The 18934-nt window shown below is 42.7% G+C and overlaps 1 long non-coding RNA gene across 1 annotated transcript; it reads right to left on the bottom strand.

The window, feature by feature from the left end:
• LOC110436047 lies at positions 13760-17945 on the bottom strand. The gene is made up of 2 exons (XR_002453749.1): positions 17753-17945; positions 13760-14029 (listed from the first exon to the last, which is right to left on the bottom strand). It is a non-coding gene; the product is annotated as an uncharacterized LOC110436047 (long non-coding RNA).

Below are 18934 nucleotides of genomic sequence, written 5' to 3'. Positions count from 1 at the left end.
TCTCTATCGATGGCGGCGGTTCCTGCGACGACAAGCAATCCTTTATAGTAAGTGGCTCAAATTCTTTAACTGGGCAACAAATGGAGCATGGTTTTATCTGCACTGCGAATTGTGGATTGAGTATTACTGTTACCTGTTCAAAACTGAAAATCAGCATAACTACCATCTGCTGGCAACATTACCTTGACCAGAATCGACACAGTTCCTGCATTCCAAATTTTTCTCCTGGCAATTTTGTTTTCCTATGGTTTTTCAGCATTCCACACCAATATGGATCGCTACCGAGGTTCTAGGCTCCTTTGGTTCTGATTTTTTTTAATTTAGTCCGTTGTTCAAAAGAAATTTATGTATGGACTCTTGGGAGAGAGAATTGCAAAACTAGAATCAGGGGTGGGCGCAGGTTGTACGTATCAGCACCATCGTGGCAAGATTGGCAGATGTGTGGCTGATGTGGCATGCGGGTAAGTGGCGTAAGCGCGGTAGCGCTGAGGTATGGCAGACAGCTATTTGGGGGGATATTGGCTGCCAGACCTTTTTATGTGTTTTTTTATGAAGGAAAAAGACTACATTACCTTTACGAACTTTCATGAAAATTTACTTTTTTTTCTTTAAACTCTAAAACTAGACAAAACACCTCCTCAACTTTTAAAAGCATTAATCTTACCTCCCTCACCTTGTTATCAACAGTTTTGAAAGTGGTTTTCTCTCTTTTTTTTGGCTAAATCTTTAAAAAATTATAATGTATCATAGAAAAATCATAAAATAGAAAAAATTAATTTTATTGGACTCCACATAAGTAGATCTACACGTGAACATATAATATATTATGCTTTAGCATAAAGATTTTGTTGTGACTTTAGATCTATGTTTTTATAATTAATTAGAATAATTTATAGCTGCAGTTTCTATGGTTCAATTATGATGAAAGTTTTATGGTGCACTAATTATTATAGGATATGAGTGGACTGTAGTAAAAATGTTATACCCATCAGATCATGTATAGCTTAGTTATAGATTTATTTATATTTAACAAGCATAAACCTAAATAAAATCTGTAACTAAGTTAATACACGATTTGAGGAGTATGAAATTTTTACTATAGTTTAAGCATACATTAATTAGCCCACCATAAAATTTTACAACAATTGAACCATAGAAACTGCAGCTAAGAACTTTTTATTTAATTACAGAAAAGCATAGATCTAAAACTACAACAAAAATTTTGTACTAAAACATACCATATTATATATTCACTGTGTAGATCTACTCATATGGAATCCAACAAAATTACATTTTCATTTTGACGATTTTTTTGTGATTTACTGCGATTTTTCAAAGATTCAATCAAAATAAATAAATACATATATAAAGTAAAAAAAACTGTCTTTAAAACTGCTTATAATAGGGCCAGAGAGTTAAAATAAACAGATTTAAAAGTTAAAGAAGGTGCCTTGCTTGGTTTTAGAGTTCAAGGAGGAAAAGTGATTTTTCATGAAAGTTCATGAAGATAATATGATTTTTTTTCTTTTATGAAACAATCTCCAAAGCTAGTGTTCTTACTATCCTTAGCGTAGAGACTTGATCCTGCATAACTAATGGAAATTTCCATTCCATTAATTAACATATGAATGATCATGGTAATTTTGTACTATACTCTTTTTCTCTCTCTCCTCCTTTGATGCCATCCCGAGCTCACTAAGAGCTGTACATTGCGTTAGGGTGTTGTTTAGATTCAAAAAGTTTAAGTTTTAGATTCTGACGCGGTAATACTTTAGTTTTTATTTGACAAACATTATCCAATCATAGAGTAACTAGGCTTAAAAGATTCGTCTCACGATTTACAGGTAAACTGTGCAATTAGTTTTTATTTTCATCTACATTTAATGCTCCATGCATGTGTCGAAAAATTCAATGTGACGGAAAATCTTAAAGAGATTTTGGGGTAAATTAAACAAGGCCCAGGTATGGCTCCTTCCGATTTATCGTTTTAGATAGTGATATGGTTTCCAAAACATAACTTGATTTCTTATTTTTATCTAAAAATATTTATATTTATTAAAAAGTAATATAGGATATTTTTTAAAAGTATATTTCAAGATAAATCTATTCATATAGTTTTACATTTTTAAATTCAACAATTTAAAAGTTATTCATGATTTATATTTTTAATATTTAGCTTTGACTTTGGCTCCATGAGCGAGATGAATGTGCTTTTATGCTGGGACAGCGATGGTGACAACCATCGGTGGATGTGACGATCCATCCATGCTCAATGGGGCAAAAGGTCCATCAAATTTTGTATATTGGAGGTCGGATGTTGGCTTTTTCAACATATATGATGGCTATTTGAACCTGTCAAACGTTGAACATTTGGGCAAATTGATCACTCGACTATAGCGCGCGGTTCATCTTTGGTCAAAACTGACCGCTAGTAAATTTGTTTTTTAAAAAATAACTTTATGAATAACTTTGGTAAAACTAAGTTATTTTAAAAAAGCTATTTGGCAAAACAGCTTTACCAATAGCTTCATGCATGGATGAAAGGAAGAAATAGAGGAGAGAGTTAGGATAAACTACTTTTTCAGCTTCGCCCATGATACTGTTTGAAAAAAGATGTTTGAAAAAAAAACAGCTCACAACAGCTTTATGAGCTACTGCTAGGTTACAATGCGGGCTACAATGCCCGCCTAAAAAAATGCAGTAATCTCCTGTGTGGCTATTAAGGCGGCAACAATGCAAGTGTCGTACCGCCAATGCTGACGATAGCTGTCTGAATGATGCGGGCACCGTGGGTTTACTTTGAATCGGTTCTCTGATTGCATAGTAGATCGGCCGGTATTCAAGTGCAAATTCACAATTAAATTTTTGGGTTGGTGCACTAAGTGATGATTAGTTGAGGAATTTATGATCCTCCGTCAGACCGTCACGAGAAATATGCTAGAAGCTTTCAATAACATATAGGTGTCCATCCTGTCAAACGTATAGGTGTCCTCAGCAAGACAACCAGGAATGTCAACGACTTTATACAGGCGTCAAACAACCACCACAGCCAACGACCAGTAACCCAAATCCACATCAAGCAGAGATTATTTTTTCTGCAAAATACATTAAAGAGACAAACATGCTTACATACACTCAACGACTCACTCACTAGCATCCAAAATACAAGATACAAGACTGGTAGATTTTCAAGATCGATAAAACCATCAGAGACACCCTCACCTACTGCTCAAGAATAGTGTTGTTAAGGCCTTGTTTAGTTTGCAAAAAAATTTGTTTTTGGCTACTGTAGCATTTCGTTTTTATTTGACAAACATTGTCCAATCATGGAGTAACTAGGCTCAAAAGATTCATCTCACAAATTACAGGTAAACTGTGCAGTTAGTTTTTACTTCCGTCTATATTTAATGCTCTATGCATGCGACCAAAGATTTGATGTGACGGGGAATCTTGAAAATTTTTGGGAACTAAACAAGCCCTAAATCTTACAATTGATCCAACGTCAAGTTGTCAACTTTGACCTGGATGTACAGGTTTCACCATAAGAAATTTAACAGGCTCTTATATAAACTCGATCGGTTCGTTAAAAAAAATTAAGTTGCCACCAACCAGGCAACCAAGCAACTGATGTGTACTAGTGTATACTCATACAATCAAGCAAACATAAGAATAATATTGCTTGCTTAGTCAGACCCTAGAGAGCAAGTCATGGCTTCTCTGATCACCGAACCAACCACATCCCAACATCATATCATTATTTTGGCGTAGAGTCCTATTAACATGGCGGACGATGGCACGACGGTCCTGGAAAACTTGGTGGGCAATTTTGTGTAGGATTTCCGTAGCCACCTGCACATGACGACCCAAACGCAAACCGTCAAGTATCTGATCTTCGTCTTGCTAAATTAACAATAAAGTAGTTTCGTCTCATTGAGCAACCAAAAATAAGCTTCTCGGACCATCACATTTGTTGAGTCGTCTCATACACTGTTGATTGTTTCAAATCAAATTAATTAACTTCAGAAAAGCAACGGAGAACCCCCGAGCGCCCTCCCAACGGGCGACTCGGGGGGCGACGGCGCCGCCACCCACCCCCCCCCCCCCCCCTTCCTCTCCGGCCCTCCGCGGCCGACGTCGCCGTGGTCCCGTGGCGGCGGCGGCGGCCAGCGGCGGCGGCTGCCCCAAGGTGGCCCCGTGCGCGTCTCCTTCACTCCCCGCTCTCCTCCCCCCCTCCTCCTCTCCCCCGTCGTGTCCGGCGGTGACCGGCGGCCGGCCAGATCCGGTGGGCGGCGGCCCGGATCTCCCCCCCCCCCTGCGGCGCTCCCCTGCCCTTTGGCGTGCCGAGGTGGCCGCGGACGGAGTGGCCGCGTGCCGGAGCGCTCTCAGGCTTCGTCCCAGTGGCCGGGGGCCGAGAAGTCGACCCGTGGCCTCGCCAACCCGCCCCCCCCCCCCCCCCTTCGGCGGTGCTCCTCCCCCGGGCCGGCCGCGGCGGCCCGCCCCCCCTTCGCCGGCGCTCGGCGGTGCGCCTCCTCCGGGCCGGCCGCGGCGGCCTGGGTGGGCTGTGCCAGAGCATCGTCGGCATGCCCGTGCTGCGGAGGTCCCTGCTCGGCGCCGGCCGGGGGCACCACCAGCAGCAGCAGTCCGCTGGACGCCGTCGTGCCGGCTCTCAGGTGGACGCCGGAGACGGACGGGGAGTGCGAGAGAGCCGGCGGCCTGTGCGGGCGCCGTCGGCAGGCCGGGCACGGGACGTGGACCTTCGTGTGCTTCCGGGCTGCGGCAAACACAGCGTGGATTCCTGGGCCGCAGCGACCGGTCGCTGGCGGTGCCCACCCCGCGCGGCGTGAGTGCCGGGCTGCGCGTGCCGTACAAGGTGACCTTCCCGCTGCGGAAGGTGAAGGCCGTGCGGCCCAGCGAGAACAAGCACCGGCCGGAGCAGAACAGAGGCCGCAACGTGTGCTGCCCGCACCGTGGTGGTGTGGGTAGCCATGTTGGCGGTGCGTCATCGATGCCATGGTGGTGTGGATGGCGTTGCCTCGCCCGTTCCCATCCTGCGTTGTTGGCTCGGGGAGGGCGGGCTCTCTGCATTCGGAAGTGGGCGCTTGGCGAAAGCCTGGCCTTCGGCTGACGATGACGACGCTTCTAGCGCCGTTTCCCTTCTTGGAGGCATCTGTCGCTGCGCCCCCCTTCCGACCGGCGTCGAACTTCTAGGTGAAAGCCTCACCCGTATGGGCCGGCAACGGCGGCGCTCCCCGCGTCGCTTCCCTTCTTGAAGGCGTTGCCGCTGAAGTTCTTTCTACGCATGGCCTACTGCCCGCGCGGTCCCTCGGGTGTCGTGCCGAGCCTTTTCGTGCTTCATGCTGCTCTCCACTCAGGTTTGCTGGCTAGTGTTTGTTGTAGCTGCCGTTGTGCTCTTTCCGGTGGATGCTTTGCCACCGAGGTGTTTCCGGCGGATGCTTTGCCGCCGAGGTGCGTTGCTTTGCCACCAAGGATGCATCTCCGGCCGGTGGGTCGTTGAGGTTGCTGAGGTGGGGACGGATGCTTGGCCGGCGGATGGTTGCTTTGCCACTGAGGACGCGTCTCCGGCTGGGTTGGTCGTCGAGGTTGCTGAGGTGGAGACGGATGCTTGGCCGTCGGTTGTTTGCTTTGCCACTGAGGACGCGGCTCCGGCTGGGTTGGCCGTTGAGGTTGAAGAGGTGGGGACGGATGCATGGCCGTCAGTTGTCCTTATCTGCTGCGACTCCGAACACTGCTGGCTTCCTAGGTGTTGAGTTGTCCTTTTTTTTGGCTTAGCTGTTGGGGTTGTTAGGTGGAGGATCTCCCCCTCGTGTTTCTTGCTTTTGTTTGAGTTCTGGGTTTCAATGGTAGTCCTTGGATTACTTGCGAACTCTTTGTATCGGTTACCTGCCGTTTCTTTCGGCTCTTCTTCTTAATGAAAAACACGTGAAGTCGTGATCTCGAAAAAAAAACTTCAGAAAAGCACCGTCATAGAGCATCTCCACCAGATATGCTATCCAATCTCATATATGTAAAAAGAAGTGTTTTAGAAAATGAGGGTGGTGCAGCAAATCTCATATACATATATTATTGTTAAGAGATATCCTAAAACAAGCATCTTTTATCCTAAATAAATGACACAACCCCTCTTCCATATCCATAAGAAATAGAGGAGATAAGTTTTAGGTAATTTTGCTACAACAGTACTCTCCTATATCTTGGCTGCTTTTGTGTTAGTGTGCCACTAATTTGTTTCTTGTCAGTGAGAAGTTACCAATTTTGTTGCCACTACATATTTGTAAATTCTAATTGCTATTCTAGCTGCACGTTGTTCGATTGTATGTTTTCCCAAGGAAGATGTGAAATCTGACTACCTGAGTTGCTTGCTAGGATGACTAAAGACCTGTATATGTTTGTTAGTATTACAGAAATCTTCACATTCCATTACCGGTGTCTGATCTGACAGAATGTTCAGATGAACCATATATATAAGATGATAATCAGACAGTGAATTCTTTGTAATCCAAACAATTTTGTGGTTTAAACAAGTGGTTGCTTGTTTGGATTTGCTCAAAATGGTCCTGTGCCAACGGTGACTCTTATTTTATATAGGTAGAGACTAGTATATAGTACTGCCAATATCGAAAAGGCATCAGAAAAATCAATAGTTCCATTATGAAAATCCATTATTATTTATTAGGTTCCAAGCCACACCAAGTGTATATACTTATACAAAACTAGCATGTCCCAGAGGTGATTTTTATGGATTCTAAATATAACGTTCTGATGCTCAGAAAGATACTAATAAGACTTAATTATGGCAATCAACTTATCCAAAGGCGCGATGGAGGTTCAATCTGACAGCATGGAAATGGTTCAAACGATGCATGAAGGAGGTTTCTCGGCCATAGCTGCAGTGGCAATTTACGATGAGACCGGCTAACTATGGAAGGAATTTGGGAGATAACTATTAGTCACTATAATAGATCTAGTAACTCAGCATCCCATCATTTAGCTAGGAAAGCTTTATTACAAAAGAGTTCTTAGGTTTGGATAGAGAACCCCCCTTCATCTAATCTTACAACTTGTAAACATACGATGTAAACATCTATGTGAATCATTAAAGTTTGCTAGAAGTTTAAAAAAACTTATCCAAAGGCACTCTAAAACAAACATACTCAGAAAAAAACATAACAATAATCATCAAATAGTCCCTTAGCACTTACATCCAGCACGCATTGCGCCACTCCCCCGAATCTGCTGGCTGATGATGATGCTTATCAGGATCAGCTCAATCAGCAGAAACACCATAGGAACAAAGCAAGGTCTTGCTAACATCGATCGTATGAGAACGGGTGCTTCAACTGCTAAATTCTTGTGGGAGAACAAGGTCTATGGGTCTATACCTGTCATGAGGGTAAAAAGGCAGGTGCGTTCTCTCCACAGTTACCAGTTATGTATTTGACGATGAGGTTCTAATGAAGGAACTTCTGATCAATGGACACTTGGGTATTATTGAAGAGTCAAATGCATAGCACGAGGCAAACCAAATTGGAAGATGCGAAGCAGCTTCTTGGGACTAACATAATGGAGAAAACAAGATTGGATAGGCTATCTGTCACTGTCCTTTATTTGACTAACAGGTTAACTGATCTCATGCATGATCCACTCTGCTCTGGAGAGTGTTTAGACTGATAAGTATTGTTGGGACTGCGTGACTGTTTCTCTCCGCGACTCGATTGTCAAAGGTATTGGTTCAGCCATTGTTTTCTCTCTTTCATTTTGTTGGAAGGCCGGAGCACCTCCGAATGCGATGGTCGGTCAGGCCCGCTCGCTCGTTGCTGCGAGAGGCTTGAGAGTGACAACAGCCAAGCTCAAAACCCTAGAACGAATGGTGTAACAATAAATCGGTCTCAACTCCCCCCCCCCCCCCCCCTCAGAGTGCATTTACAGCTCCTTTTTATAGGGCGCGGATTCCGACTGGAATCTGTTACAAAAATACTCCGTGATGGTGAAGGAATATTCCAGCATATTGGGCTACTTAGGTAAATCCAAACTGCATGCTCATTACAGTCTAGCCCGTTGGAGCCTTGTTTCCGCCACAGCCCGGACCTTCGCGCATCCTTCGCCAAGGCCTGTGGATCCTCCACCGCGCAGTTGCCGAGGGACTTCAGAAGTGGCTGGCGAGGCTTCTTTGGTTCGCCCTTGTTATGGGATTTTTCTTTGGTTAGTATCATCTATCCCTAGGGTGCTGTTTTCTTCTTCAACATTCTTAGTAGCGTCTCCTTTCTTTCCACACTTCTTTCTCTTTTTTCCAGACTTAGTACCCATGTCTTCCTCAATACAGTTGTCGTCCCTTTTTTATCGACTTGCACCACACGTCGGACAATTCATTAGGTCTTTAAAAACCCTACGGTAAAGGATACAATGGTTTGGACACACATGTAATCGTTCCACACCCATTGTAAGTGGACTGATAAGCTTCTTTGCTTGATATGTGTTGGTAGGCACAAAGTTTGGTTTAGGAAGCACAACAGCCCATAGAGTCAATCGGTCGTTGAAGCTCCTATCTACTTAGCCTTCAAAATCAGTATGTCTAGCAAAAAAACAAAGCAACGACCATCTTTTCTCACAACCCTGTTCCTCTGGGTATAAACGTTCTTTTCTTGCCTTCTTTACTCCCTCTAAGTTTTTTAGCCTTTTCAATAGTAATTCTTTTTCCATATTGAGTAGCATATCATCTAGGAAGTCTTCTTCTTCTTCGTTTTTGTCTCCACCATATCCTTCTCCATTGTCACAACCGTCATCTCCACCACCACCACCATCAAAGTCTTCTCTTATAACAAATCATCATGCATGGCATTGTCAACTCCACGAACTTCCGGTGCATGTGTAGCCCTTGCCTCCGTACTTCTCTCACCATGATGATCTCAAATCTTGTAGTCCTCCATGAAACCTCTTCTTATCCAGTGCGACCTTATTTTATTAGGATCCTAGCACATTATTCGGTTTCTACAGTCACAACAGGGGCAATATATATCCTTTGTCTGATTGATCAAAGCATGTCTTTTAGCTGCTTCAATGAAACCATTCAATTCTTGTACATCCATGACCGGTCTATATTTAGTACCATATATAAATGTAAAGAAAAGAAAATCTAGCATGCATGAGAAAAGATATCGTGTCACTGAATAAAAATCTGTGCCCAAATTACTTGTAATAAATAAAAAATCAAATTAGAGCCCAAATTGCTCCCCCCTCTCTATATAGATCTCGGCACAGAATCAAATATAATGTTTCTACAAAATTCCAATAGGCTTTACGGCTGAAGAGACTCACCCCATAATCCCAACTTATTTGAAGGTTGAAAGGCCAAAACCTCCCCCTCTCCTCTTGTCGTTTCTCTCCGGCCACCAAGAGCTAAGAACGAAAGGTGCTGTGCTCGGTCGCGAGGAAGAAGAAAGAGTCTGGAGTAAGTTTTTTTAGGAGCGGTTGACTAAGCGAACCGTCTCTGATAAGTCATTTGCTGGTGCGGTTCTGTTAGGCCAGTCTCAATGCATAGTTTCATGGCACAGTTACTAAGACTATAAACTAGGTAACCGAGCCACATGAGTTTCATGGGGATGATGAAACTCCTTCATTTAATGATCCTACCAAGTCAGTAATTTTGCTTATGTGACACCCTATTTAATGTGCATGACACTCTCATGAAATATGTATTGAGACTAGCCTTAAGTGAACCGCCTCTGAAAATCATGGATCTTCAGTGTCGGCTCACTAAGGACAACCGCCCCTGAAAATAGAGATTCGGAGGCGGTTCACTTAAAGGAACCAGCTCTAGGAATTCAGATGTGGCTTTCTTAAGTGAACCGCCTCTAAAACAGCTGCATCAGAGGCGGTTTATAAGCTGCAGTGCCCAACGATATGGTTAGAGACGGTTTCCTATGTGGACCACCTCTGATAAAAATGGGAGGCATTGCTGAATTGATTTCTGTACTAGTGAAAACATGTATAGTAATTTATGGAAATATCATAATCTGTATTGTATTAGCAAATGGAGAGAGAGAGAGAGTGGCAGAGAGCACTGGTTGATAGACTTGATTTTTTTTTGAAACATTTTAATCAACCAATACAGAGACCAGTCATGCATCATATTATGAAATCAGTGGCCATTGACTACATCTTCCAGAAGCAGGTGGTGAAATTTTGAATCTAATGATAATTTACTAGCTAGCCTTCACCTCTCTTGACCAGTGAGTCTTCTTAGGACTAGTTGAATGGTTTCCATTGCTGCAAAAGCACAGGGTGACAGACTTTGGATGCTGCCGTCAGCGCAGCACCGAACCAGCAGGCACGCCTAAGCTGCAGTGGATTTTGGCTATGATTAGTATATGGATGCATGATGCAGTCCAGCTTGGCTCGTGTGATGCGGCTTGGGTGATGCACGAGGCATCCATCGGCCTGGCTGGCACGTGTGGTGTTGTCATGGACTCCTTTGTGGGCTGCACCTATATAGGCGCAAGAAGAGGCCTTCACAGGGCAGTTAGGTGCAGGAAGAGTCCTCCAGCAATAAGTTAGGGGGTAAATTAGAAATAAAAGATATCCTAGGTTGAGTCTGTTTCATGATTTCAGGAAAGCCTCATCTATAACTTTGGCTTATAGTTTGTATTAGGGAAAATCCTATCGAGAGAAGCAGAACCTTCCTAGGGTGCGGGCTCTCCTTGGATTGACACACCTTTAAAGGCGGACCTAGGATTTTGTAAAGACTAGGGCTAAACTGAAAAACCAAAAACTACACCATAATCTATATGTGTTGCACGGTGGAGTTCAGTTTTGTAAAGAACAAAATAGATACAGTAGAGGACGCAGGAGGACTCACGGTGGAGTTCAATTATTTCATAAATTGGATCAGGACCTTCTTGAGGATGCAGGAGGACTCGCTGGTTGATCTTCTGCTCCTTCCTCTCAACGATGATGTGGTCCTGCAGCAGGCACATAGATGAAATCCCACACTCGACGGTGATTTGTACACCAGATCAGGCAGGCATCTTGTGGCAGTGGCCTAGGGACGGGCTCACCGGCTGACAGGCGCCGGTGGTCACCTACATACTCACCTGACTATGGCGTAGTGACGAGGCACGGTGGGCAACGGGCACTAGCTACGAGCAGCGGCGCGAGTGACTGTGCATCCGAGTGTGAGAGGGGCGAGACAAAGAGGTGTCGGTTCCTAATCCGCCTGGGATGGTTGGCTTGGATGCTGTTGACTGAACTCTAATAACCTAATAATTAAACAAAAAATTACTCAGCTCTACCTAGACTACCTGATCCATGACTAGGGCCTTGGCCCTAGTTGCCCTATGCCTGAGTCCGCCAATGTCACCCTAGATCTCTAGCTGCTGTTCGGTCTATATCCTCTTCGCTCTAATCTAAGGCCTTGTTTAGTTCCCAACAAATTTTGCAAAATTTTTCAGATTTCCCGTCACATCAAATCTTTAGACGTATGCATGAAGTATTAAATATAGACAAAAATAAAAACTAATTACATAGTTTGGTCGGAATTGACGAGACGGATCTTTTGAGCCTAGTTAGTCCATGATTGGACAATATTTTTCAAATACAAACGAAATTGGTACTATTCACATTTTGCAAAATATTTTACAAGTAAACAAGGCCTAAATTCGCATGTCTCTCCCTGCTCTCCCGATATAGGCTGCACCGTATCAAGTGTAGAGTAGTGTGCACATGGGTGACAGAGCGGCCATGTAGGATGAGCAAACAAACAAGGCAATCAAATAACTTCACTTACGAGCCGATCTGCACGCTACTGGACAACCAATCAAGTCCCTTTGTGTCCACCAAGCCTGGCCAATGATGCCTGGTTCACTAGTTCCATCTAGGCTGGACTGAAACACAGAACCAATCATGCTGTGTTAACGTCCAAAAATCCGTTAGCAGCGTGACAAACTGCAGCACGATGGAAGCATAAACCAAATAAGCCAAAAGTCTAGTGGTGCACGAGGTAGGCAGTGCTATGGGTGCTTCAATGAGGCCATGGCTATAGAAACTGTTTTTGCTAACAATATTTTAATTTCAGCATCACTTTTATGAAAACCATTGGTGGTAATATATGTATCACCATTGGTTTGTAATAAAACCAGCAGTAAAAATCATTTTCACCGCAGACGAAAATCCACCTAGCCACAGACCAGCTTGCACCATCAGCATGCCCAGCTCGACGTGCCGCTCAGCCGATCTGACGGTTGCGTTGGCTAGGCACTTGCAGAGGCTGCTGCGCTTCGTACAGATGCCATAGGCACCGCAGGTGGTGGGCAGCCAGATGTGACACCCTATTTATAGTATGACTATCTATCCTAAATTCATCCACTCTATTGCACCTTGGTTGGCAGAAGCAAAGCCCTATCTTGTACCTTTTCCTTGTGGCTTGCCTTTGCTCCATCTTCTCTCCATTTGATGAACTGTTGCACGTATGTGATCTTGATCTCCATCTCCATCACCTCTTATGCCTTGTCCATCACCATCAACTGGACCCTAGCTAATCACACTTAATGAAAGCATTAGTCCACATAGTTGGTACTCAATATACCAAAACCAAACTAGGGCTTTGAACCGATGATAACCTGATTCTAGACCTAGTCATGACTAGGTGCTTGCTCTTAAGATGAATAATTTTTATATAATCTTAAAGCTTTAATAGAAATGCTTTTGCTCTTGGTGGTTGTGGTACTACCAGAGCACATCTATAGAAACCTATCCGTTGCCAACACATTGGGGCTATTTAACCTAGGGCCAGTGGGTGCAGGACAGTGTCGGGCCACAACCCGATTCTGTTGTTGGTTCAAACCACTAGTTGATCGTGGCATACTGCTGCCAGGTTGGGGTCTGAATTGGTAGTGATAGCCAGCTTCACTGCACGATCAATAGGATCCCACTCATTGCCCAGATGCTAGGCTTATGACCTGACAGTGAAATTAGATCAGTTCCAGCTCTAGCACAATTGGCAGCAACAAGCCGACAAGGCGACAAGGATTGTGTGTTATATAGTAGGGGTGATTAGGTTTAACCTTCAACAACATCTTTTTAATCAGGCATTTACTATACACAAGTGTAAATTACCAACTTCGGGGCATCGGTCATCCCAACAAGCGATGGTTCATAGTGTATATAAACCTGATCAATCAATGGGAGAAGTGGAGTTCAATCATTTTCATTCTCTTGTTCTCGATTTACATACTCAAACAATATCTATTATTTAGGCATGGTCCTCAGTTGTTGGAGCAAGAGCTGCTCCAGCGACGAACTGTTGCGGCGAGGTCGCTGTGTTAACTGCAGTGAGATAACAGATGGGAAAGCGTAATGAGATTAGGGTTTTTGCTGCCCAACAAGACGCAGCTCCACGGTCCTTTTTTTTGACATATATATAGATACATGATCTCAAGGCACAAACGCCTGGATCAACCCCTGCGCCATGTCGTGCACCGTGTGTCCGCCGTTTGACCGCGACATCCACCGCGTGCGCGATACTAGGCGTGGCACATACAAACTGACCGACTCAAGATTGAGTCATGACCCGACACGCCACTAGTCATGCTCATCCCCTAACTTATCTAGGACTAGACTTTGACTCAGAATAAAGATTACATGACGTGCATCTAATTTAGCTAAGCCAATGTATACACCAAAAGAATTCTAATGTAGTGCAGAAAGAGAGTATATATCATAATCATTCAAGAAAGAAGGCAGTGCATATTTGACGCGATATAATATTGATATAATTCATCTTTCAAAATACAAACTAGCCAGTACAGGATTATTGTAGTAAGCCTTCAATATATAGATACTCGGATGCATACACTGAATATATCCTCAATTGATGTGGAGAAGGTCCAGTTTATTTATGCCGATCAGCGATTCATTTATACTGAACCTTGCACAAACTGCTAATGACATTGCGGATGATGGCACGGCGGGCTCCGCACTATTGGTCCGCAAGGAGGTGTATAATCTCCCCAGCCACCTGCACATGGACCCAAAATAAGCAAGCTGTCAAGTATCAGTTGCTCATTTTGTTAAACAAAGTTGTTCATCACAGTTCAACAACTAAAAAATTAGTAGTATTTCTATTTTGAATTGTCTATGTGACTGCTGGCCATTTGGAACCATGATAAACCATACAGTTGGAGCTGCTTATGCTAGGTTCTTTTATTAGGCTCTTTTTGGATCTACTAGCTAAACTTCAGCTGCTAAATTAGTTTATTTTTTGCCAGGGATCCAAACGGGGGACAGCTAAAACTCAGCTAAACTTTAGCTGGAGGCCAAAATGTACACCATTCCTTTAGCTGTTCCAACCCAGCTAAAGTGTGAGTAAACAAGAAATTGCCCCAGTCCATACCAGGCTCAACAAAAGTAAGGGCAACATGGTAAATAAATAATATAAAGCTAGAGAATCTAAACAACCCCAGCTAAACTTTAGCCAAGTTTAGCTAGGGTGAATCCAAACAAGGCCTTAGACGGTTTCAGTAGATGCCCTAAAAACATTTCCTAAATCGTTCTAAACCAAAAAAAACATGGGAATAACTATATTATTATATTTGTTCCAGGAATGAATGTTTACTACTATAGAAACAATCTTCAGAGGCGCTCCAATATTTTCCCTAATGCAAATTATTAGCTAGATTATTAGCTGAATTCTAATAACAGCTAATTTATAGGAGCTAATTGTGAGCTGCACAGGATGCAAACAGACATTAGACTGTTTGGTATTGTTGGAGATTGCCCGTGTCCTAGTCCTCTTGGGTTTATATTGTCTAAAACAATCTGAAGAAATATAATACAAGTAAGGATTAGAAGGTCTAACAATATCCTCTTAGGCCTTGTTTGGATGCGCATATATTCATCTGAATCCACATGTGTTAAAGTGGATTGAAGTAGAATTAAATTAAGTTTCATCTAACATATGTCGATTGAAGTGAATACACATGTATCCAAACAAGGCCTTATAGGTATATATATTGTTTATAAAACCATATAGGGGCAAAGAGGTGATTCTCCTAGCTGCTCTTTCTATATCTAAAGGATCCGCAAAGGACAAAAGGGAATTCATCCTCATTTTGATATATATACCCTGCTTATTTTGGTGATAAAAACTATATAGAGAATACAGTTGTACTATTAAAAGTATCGGTTATGATATCCTGATGTATGTAACAAATAAATTTGAAATCATAATTACCCATACATTGAAATTCAAAATGCAATTGAATAGAGAAAACAATTGAGTAATAAGTCAAATTTACTTGCCTATTCAGAGCGAATAAGCCAACTGTACTTGTTACATACATCAGCATATCCTAACCGATAATTTTAAATTCTCTGCAAGCTTCTTTGGTCCATCACGGCAGAGAGAAAGTCTAGGTCATTAAAGCGGCACACACACATTGGCATCGTGACCAGTCATCTATCATATTGTGAAATCATTGGCCATTCGGTACATCTTCCAAAGGCCTTGTTTAGTTCAAAAAGTTTTTGGATTTGGCTATTGTAATATTTTCGTTTTATTTAGTAATTAGTGTCTAATCATAGACTAATTAGATTTTGAAGATTTGTCTCGCGATTTACAGACAGACTATGCAATTAGTTTTTATTTTTGTCTACATTTAATGCTCCATATATGTGTCTAAAGATTCGATGTGATGGATGAAAAGTTTTTAGGTAGAATTAAACAAGGCCTTACTACTGTTCACGTCATAGACTATTGACCAGTGAGTCTTTGTGACGATGTATTTTTATAAAACTTTCGTGACGCTGTTGAATGGCTTCCATTGCTGCAATAGCAGAGGGTGACTGGCCGCTGTTGCACGCGTTTTTTTAGTCCAAGGACTCCCTCAACAGGCTATTTGCAATATATCTGACTCATCGAGTAGGTCTCCCTCTGTAAGAGTATTTTTATTTAATTATTTGAGATGAGAAGCGAAGGGGACAGATGGATGTAGTGTGCTTTGTCTTGTGAGTAAAGATGGCAACAGAGAATTCTCTGTCGGAGAATAAGTCATCATCCCCGTCCCTGCGGGGGAGAAGTTTTCTCATCCCTATCCCCATAAACAACCACGGGGAGCACTCTGGCATCATCCCCGATCCCCGACGGGGGTTTTATCCCCGCGGGGAATCCCATCCTCGCATACAGCAACACGCACAATTCACAGATCAACTAGCAAGTAACTCTCGTTAGGGCGTCTCCAACGGCTGACAACTTGCTAGCTCGGAGGATAGCTTATCCAATCAGGAGAGAGGATAAGAAAATTTCCAATGCTAGCAACGACACTAAAGCCCAGATTGCACATCTTTGCAGGTTTTCTGAGTCTCTAAACTGCATTCCCTATCTAGTTTGTCTCTTTTTTTATTGTTTCTGGCTAATACATTAGCCAGCGATTCACACGTGTTGTTGGGGAAGGGCCAAATTTTTCTTGTCCTCTCTCTCATCCACGTAGACGAAAATCCAAGTCAGCTGACTCAGAGCTGGTCCATTGGAGCCGCTCTAACTGAATGGCCTGGAACTCGGTGTCTAGTGTGAGGAGAAACAAAAATGCAAGAAATCATTCCTGAGTAGTAGTCTCAGGCTACTACAACAATTAATTTAAAAAAAAATCTACAGGCGCATTTCATTGATTATATTGTTTTCTGTAACTCATGAGTTGTGCTGAATAATTAATTCACGGTTATGCCCTGCCTTCGGTTAACAGCCAAAATTGATAGGCAGGGAAAACCAGCCAAGCTGACTTTCTAACTTTGTCAAATTCTAAATTGAACTTATCATTGTGCTGTCTTCGAGGCGATCGAAATGCATATAAAACAATTAATCGGAGTTACATTGACACGTAATCTATAAGAATTTTGACTCATAACTAGGTAAGATCACCCCACCTAAGAAATATAACAAACTGCGGCCTGTAAAAATAATTTTTCTTTCTACTATTTTTTTTAATCTTTTGTCATTTGCTCTACTTTTTCCAACGCGTGTTGTTCTTCTCTTGTCTCCAAAGCATGTTGGCACACCCTAATCAGCCTAACAAGGTCCCTCCTTCCGAAGTGTTCAATGGCCAATGGATGACCTAATTTGTCAAAATAAGCCAGGCCAGTTTGTTTGCAGAGATGCTATGATGTGCACACCTTTGCATCGAAATTACCCACCTGTGCCCTTATAAATTACCAACATTTGCCATTATAAGCAGGATACCTCGTTGACCCCTGAAACATGAGGCAACTATTTGAATAACCCCCTAAATTTAGAGGGTTGTTCAGAATAAGGATTCTCTCCCCTGAAATTTTAGGGGGGGGGGGGTATTTGGATAGTAACTGATCTTGTCAATTAGGGGGCCATCAGTTCTATTTGAATAACCCCCTGAAAACTAGCCAAGATAATTCGAAATAGCTCTGTAGATATTGTTATGGGCAAGGCAATCGATCGAAATGCATTTATAGAACCCAATTTGGAGAGCAACTATAAAAATCCATTATTAGGTTCCAAAGCTAGGTATATTGATTAATATGAAATTAACAAGTCCTAGAGGCAGCTTCATATGGATTGTAAGCTACTCTTGGTACGCTCTGCAAATCCAAATTCAAGTGCACTGAAAAAACTAAGGCGTATGAGAATCAAATTATCCAAAGCCACAATATAATCTAAAACAAACGTTCAGAAAGAAAGCACACGATAACAATGAAATAGTCGTTTAACACTTACAACCAGCCGGGGCCGGCCAATCCTCCTTAGCCTGGCTGATGATGCTTATCAGGATCAGCTGAATCACCAGAAACAACACAATAGGAAGGAAGTAACGCCTTCCTAGCATTGTATTGTATGAGAATAGTGAGCTTCAATTCCTAGTTCTTATGAGAGAAACTGGGGATGTATCCGTGTATGGTCAATACCAGTCACGAGGGAACTGCCACGTCCATGAAGCATACAGTCCAATCATATATATATATTTGACGATGAAGCTGAAATGACAGAACTGCCCCCACGCCTCACTTGCTTCTGTTGAATGGTCAAATGCATGCATGGCACGAGACAAATAAAAAATGGAACGAGGGAAGCAGCTTCTTGGGACTACGACATCACTTCCTTGCAAGATATGTTTGGGTGTTTTCACTGTCCGGCCCTTTGGCAACAAGAGTAACCGATCTAAGGTATCTCATTGTCCCCTAAAATGTGAGGCAACTATTTGAATAGCAATGACACCGATACGTCGGCGACTTTGAATTCTTCAGCCTTAATCATGGATTTAATTCCTGACTCCTCGCCCTCTCAAGAGTTGCTGACCATAGTTAGGCCTGGTTTACTTTTCAAAAAAATTATAAGATTTCCTGAATCTTTTGAGCCTAGTTAGTCCATGATTGGACAATAATTACTAAATATAAACAAAAATGCTACAGTAGTTAAAGCCAAAATTTTTCTCCAACTAAACAAGGCCTTACTAGAACTAGTTAGTCCGTAAGTCGGGCTGATCGTGATTACTAGTCCTGCACTACACAAGACTCGATTGCAGCCCAATGGTGACACACTCTACTCGAAACTGAAAATTTCCTGTCGGTAGAAACAAGACCGACAGAAAAACTGAAAATTCCACAGATAGCCAAGATGAAGACAATGCCGCACGCTGAGTTGTACTAGAAATAGTGAACCGCCATTGTGGAAACCATGCATGAAGGTTTGAATCATCACAATCTGATAATGCCATTTTGTGTTTGTAGAAGTTGTTGGTACTTGCCACTTCTAACCTTTAGATAGTAAAGGTGCAGCCAAGTAGTTGATGCCCGTTTTTGGGAAGAGAAATCAACTACTGCTTTTGTAAAATTATTAGATGCAAGACCTATGAACATCTTATTTGTGTGGCTCTTAATGTAAGTCCTAGGATATCTTATT

This window comes from Sorghum bicolor, chromosome 5 (assembly GCF_000003195.3).
Source record: "Sorghum bicolor cultivar BTx623 chromosome 5, Sorghum_bicolor_NCBIv3, whole genome shotgun sequence".
In the NCBI taxonomy this organism is placed as follows: domain Eukaryota; kingdom Viridiplantae; phylum Streptophyta; class Magnoliopsida; order Poales; family Poaceae; genus Sorghum; species Sorghum bicolor.
This window is presented reverse-complemented; position numbering and strand designations above follow the sequence as displayed.